Here is a 6190-nt window from a genome sequence, read left to right as displayed (position 1 = left end):
GAGCAATAGTTGAATGGATTATGGTGGATGACTGATTGACTGATTGATATTCTACTGGATGGATTGACTGGTGAGTTGTATGCGGCTAACTGATGGAGGCAGATCTTGGACAGCTCGCCTGCGGTGAGGTGTGGAGGGTGTCGCGAAGAGACCGTTCTGAAAACGTATATACAGGGAGATGAGAGAGACCAGCAACTCATCCTGTCAGAGATAAAAGAGACAATTATCAATCTCTTAAACACACACAAACAAACACAATCAAAACAGAAATAAACATACATAGAGACATCACTTACACCCACACAGGGTCCCTACCTTGTTGCTCTCTGGTTGCARCCATCTCTCCACAGCAGTCCCGTATGGCTTTGAGCTCCTTTGCACTGTGCTCGTCCAACCGGTATCGTCTGAGCTGGCCCTCGTGGATCAGACGCACCACAACTGACGGGTCAGCCGGAACCCACATAACATGTAATCCGTATGTAGTGGGCATTATTTTTGTCCTGATATTGTGAAACAGTGTTTTTTCTACTTGATGTGAATGAACATTTTAGTTACTTTATGGATAAACACTGAATGATAATGAATCAAAAATCAACAGCCAGAGAGCTGTAGTGACTACTTACCTGTGTTGTGTGAGTAGAAGGGCCWTGTCCTTCTCTGTGTTGATGACGGTGGAGCCCCTCCTCAGTGGGGGGATGAAGGAGGGTCGATGATAGATGCGTCAACCCGTGTGATGGCGACGCTGCAGGGGAACGCTGCCTGCTCAATGGCCTCACTCTCCATTGTCAGTCAGAAGTCATCCACATGCACCTCATCTGGAGCCCCGAAGTCTGGCCACGTAAACTACAGGAGGGAGGGAAGAGGGAGACACACAGGTATCCACATAAATACAACACAATGCCTACAGACACAGCTTGAAAGATATTAATAAATGCATGCTAAAATACACAAAAATACACAGAAATATGCAAGTCTCTTTGCAGTCTCTCCCTGCCCTCCCAGTCTCCATCTGCTCTCACCTCCACATTCCTGACCTCCAGCACGTTGTGTGTGTATTACCGCTGGTACATCTCCATCTTGGGGGCGATGCCACACACACACACCACAGATCATGTCATTGTAGTCCCTCACCGTCAGACACTCAAAGGCCCAGTAGCCACTAACCAGCAGCTCCTGGACATTGGCCAACTCCTCGGGTCTCAGAGATTTGACTGATCGACGGAGGGAGGAGGAGTTGGAGAGAGGGGGGAGAAAAGCAGACGGAGGGGTGAGAGGAGGAAAGAGGAATGGAGGATGAGTAAAAATAAGAGYGAGAGAGAGGGTTGGATGAAGAGAGGAGAAGGAAAAGAGAGAGAATAGATGAAGTTAGAGATGGGTGAACATGAACAAAAGTAATAGCTCAAAACCATCTGAACTGTCATTTGCTCCAAGCGAGTCTTACCAGGGTGGTTGTGGATGTRGTCCAGGATTTGTCCTGACTGCCTGGTTAAGATGCTGGCCCAGTCCGAGCTGGCTCCAGATTTTAAAGAATAGATCCACACTCACCAACAACCTGTTGCCAATGTTGAACAGGCCTGGGTGGAGGTCGGTGAAGCTGTGTAGGGCCAGACACTGGGGGTTGAGACACACCTTCAAATCAAATGCTATTGGTCACATTCAGCTGGAAATAGGCTGTCTGGATCAGTGTATCAGTCAGCAGCCAGCGGTCCTGCCATGCTACAGAAATATGAGACAAAACACCAGAGACACATGATAGAGACCTTTCCTTAACCACGTCAAAGTATATTTTTTGACACGCAAAGACCCAAACGGCGTTCCATATCTCGGAGCTCCAAGGACAATTACTTCGACCTCGTGGCTTGGTTTTTGCTCTGACATGCACTGTCAAATGTGGCACCTTATATATATACAGATGTGTGCCTTTCCAAATCATGTGCAATCAGTTGAATTTACCAATCAAGTTGTAGAAACATCTCAAGGATGATCAATGGAAACTGAATGCACCTGAGCTCAACTTCGAGTCTCATAGCAAAGGGTCTGAATACTTACAGTACCAGTCCAAAGTTTTGACACACCTACTCATTCAAGGGCATTTCTTTATTTTTTACTATTTTCTACTTTGTAGAATAATAGTAAAGAYATCAAAACTATGAAATAACACATATGGAATCATGTAGTAATCAAAAAAGTGTTAAACAAATCAAAATATATTTTATATTTGAGATTCTTCAAACTAGCCACCYTTTGCCTTGATGACAGCTTTGCACACTCTTGGCATTCTCTCAACCAGCTTCATGAGGTAGTCATAGAATGCTTTTCAATTAACAGGTGTGCCTTAAAAGTTCATTTGTGGAATTTATTTCCTTAATATGTTTGAGCCAATCAGTTGTGTTGTGAAAAGGTAGGGGTGGTATTCAGAAGATAGCCCTATTTGGTAAAAGAACAAGTCCATATTATGGCAAGAACAGCTCAAATAAGCAAAGTGAAACGACAGTCCATCATTACTAAGACATGAAGAGCAGTCAATCCGGAAAATGTCAAGAACTTTGAAAGTTTCTTCAAGTGCAGTCGCAAAAGCCATCAAGGGCTATGATGAAACTGGCTCTCATGAGCACCGCCACAGGAAATGAAGACCTATAGTTACCTCTGTTGCAAAGGATAAGTTCTTTAGAGTTACCAGCCTCAGAAATTGCAGCCCAAATAAATGCTTCACAGAGTTCAAGAGTTCATCTCAACATCAACTGTTCAGAGGAGACTGTGTGAATCAGGCCTCCATGGTCAAATTTCTGAAAAGAAACCAAAAAGAAGAAGAGATTTGCTTGGGCCAAGAAACATGAGCWATGGACATTAGAYRGGTGGAAATCTGTCCTTTGGTCTGATKAGTCCAAATGTTCTATTTTTGGTTCCAACCACTGTGTCTTTGTGAGACGCAGAGTAGGTGAACGGATGATCTCCGCATGTATGGTTCCCACCGTGAAGCATGGAGGAGGAGGTGTGATGGTGTGGGGGTGCTATGCTGGTGACACTGTCAGTGATTTATTTAGAATTCAAKGCACACTTAACCAGCATGGCTACCACAGCATTCTGCAGCGATACGTCATCCCATCTGGTTTGCGCTTAGAGGGACCAATTGAGATGGTTTGGGATGAGTTGGACTGCAGAGKGAAGGAAAAGCAGCCAACAAGTGCTCAGCATATGTGGGAACTCCTTCAGAACTGTTGGAAAAGCATTCCAGGTGAACCTGKTTCTGGAGTTTTAAAAGCTTTCATCAAGGCAAAGGGTGGYTACTTTGAAGAATCTAAAAKAAAAAATATATTTTGATAGGTTTAACACWTTTTKGGTTACTACATGTTTCCATAATTGTTATTTCATAATGTTGATGTCTTCACTATTATTMTACATTGTTGAAAATAGTAAAAKTAAAGAAAAACCCTTGAATGAGTAGGTGTACTGTATGTAAATACGGTATTTCTGTTTTTTAAATTTTAATACATTTGCAAAAATTTCTAACAACCCGTTTTCTTTTTTACATTATGGGGTATTGTGTGTAGATTGCTGAGGAAAATGTTGCATTTAATACATTTTAGGATAAGGCTGTAATGTAACAAAATGTGGAAAAAGTCAAGGGGTCTGAATACTTTCCGAAGTATATCACCTTATGTGATATGTGTTAAAGAAACATGGCTTAGACCACATCTTGATTTTAATATTCCTAGTTATTGATTAATCAGATGTGATAGATCAACTGGACAGGGTGGTGGGTGTGCTACGTTCTTAAGGGAAGGTCTTGTATATCGTAATATAACGGTTCCATCTGAATATGTATGTGCGATGGTGGAAATCTACAGTGCAGGTAGTAATATTAAGTCACACAATTTTTACTACCCTTGTCGTCAACTATCTGTAGCGTAGTTTGATGAAATATCAAGAGAATTGGGATCTAGAGCGATATGGTACGGCGACTTTAATGCACGTAATAGTTTATGGGGGAGCACACATACAGATGCTAATGGTACTATTGTGGAAGATATGATGGAAATAAGAGCATTAGTATGTCTTAACGATGGATGTGGTACAAGAGTTGATGTTTTTATAGGGGTTACGTCCTGCCTGGACCTCACAATGTCTTTTATAATGAATGATGAATCATTATAATGAATGATTCTACTGTTGGAAGTGATCATTTCCAGATTTGGTGTACCTTGAATTTTGATGTTGCTATTTCAGATAGGGCACCATTCAGAAGATGAGGCTTTCATAAAGCAGACTGGGAAAAGTTTGGTGATCATTGCTTAAAGTCTGTTGGACAGTTGTCTTATGAGAGGCCGGTTGATGTATGTGCTTCCTCTGTGACCTCTATGATTTTGAGTGATTTTTGAGGAATATGACTCCTGAGAATCTAGTTGATTTTCCAAAGGAAGAGAGCTTTAGTACGTAGGGTCATTAAGTCTGTCAAGAGAAATGCATGGAGACAGTTCTGCTCTACAATAGGCAGGGGTACTGAGCTGGGGGATGTATTGTCTGTTGAAGAAGATGACTGGAAGAAGCMAGKCCACTCGAATTYCAGTTTTGGYTGTGGGTCAAAAAATGGCCRTAACTGATAAAGACAAAGCTGACTTGTTGGGGAAGACATTTGCTTGGGTACATAGTGGKGTTACTTTGGATGAAGTATRTAAGCAGCGCAGGTGTGAGATTTGAAATGCTCATGTTAATGCGTATAAGAAAAGKGATACTGTTGACTCAAATATTTGGGTCTATGGTTCAATGAGCRATATACAGGGAAAGATCATATCATAAATGTTGAAAYGAAGTGTAAGAAGGTGGTGAATCTTATGCGCTCGGTCTCTGGTTATGAATGGGRTGCTGACAGACAATCGTTGATGGATATTTATAGAGCTCTGATCAGGACGACAATTGATTGCGGGTGTATAGTTTATGKAACAGCTGCAAAGACTTGGCTTCAGAAGCTGGACTGAATCCAGTATATAGCTTTAAGGATATGTATTAGTGGATTTAAATCAACATCTGTATGTGCCTTACTAGTGGAGGCAGGTGAGATGCCTTGGGATATACTACGTAAAAATGGTCATTAGCTTATTGGGCTAGGTGGAAAGGTTGAGCATCCCACTACTACTATCTTAGATGACTATTGGGAATATACTAGGTGGTGGTTTTGGTTGRACAGTTGGAAAGCTTGCTGGTTGCTTGCTGAGAGTGGTTTGAGGGAGTTGTAAGTTGGCTCTTCATTGGTGATAGGGGATGTTCCTCAATGGTTACTCCCAGATCATGTTGTTGAACTAACGTTGGTAGAGAAAAGGAAAGATTGGTTAGAAGTCAGTGATACAGGGAAACTGRTTGACAATTACTTTGGAAGAAGTTTTTATACTTTTTTACCGCTTTTAACAGATGGATCCAAGGACCCAGATAGTGGGCACACAGGATCAGGTGTTTACATTCCTGAATTTGATGTGCAGATATGTAGAAGACTAACAGATGAACTTTCAGTATACTCAGTTTTATTATTTAACATTAAACTTGGCAAGTCAGTTAAGAACAAATTCTTATTTACAATGACAGCCTACCGGGTAACAGTGGGTTAACTGCTTTGTTCAGGGACAGAACAACATATATTTTTTAACCTTGTCAGCTCGAGGATTCAATCCAACAACCTTTCGGTTACTGGCCCAACGCTCTCACCAGTAGGCTACCTGCCGCCACAAGTTGAACTGTTGGCGATAATAGTTGCCCTCCACTAGGTGGAGTATGTACAACGTGTTAGAATTATAGTATGCTCAGATTCTCTGTCTGTATTGAATAGTTTATCATCTGGTAAATCTAATAGGAGTGACCTACTATTGAAGGTATTAATGTTGTTATGGAGAATTGAGAGAATGGGTGTATTAATGAGATTCTGCTGGGTCCAAGCACATCCGGGTGTGGACTGGAATGAAATTGTAGACTAGTTAGCCAAAATATTTTTGAAATGAGATATAATTGATATTAATGTTCCACTGGGTAGAGGTGAGGCCAACTGTAAGATCAGAGACATTTTGATAGATGTGTGGCAGAAGAGATGGGACTGAGCCCAAGGGCCGACATYTATATGCCTTCCAAAGAAAGGTTGGCGGACCAAGAGTCGAAGGTCAGATTAGGAAGGAAGAGGTGGTGTTTGCTCGATTGCAYTTAGGAC

Source organism: Salvelinus sp. IW2-2015, linkage group LG6.1 (genome assembly GCF_002910315.2).
Source record: "Salvelinus sp. IW2-2015 linkage group LG6.1, ASM291031v2, whole genome shotgun sequence".
NCBI lineage: Eukaryota > Metazoa > Chordata > Actinopteri > Salmoniformes > Salmonidae > Salvelinus > Salvelinus sp. IW2-2015.
Note: the sequence above shows the minus strand (reverse complement) of the source record.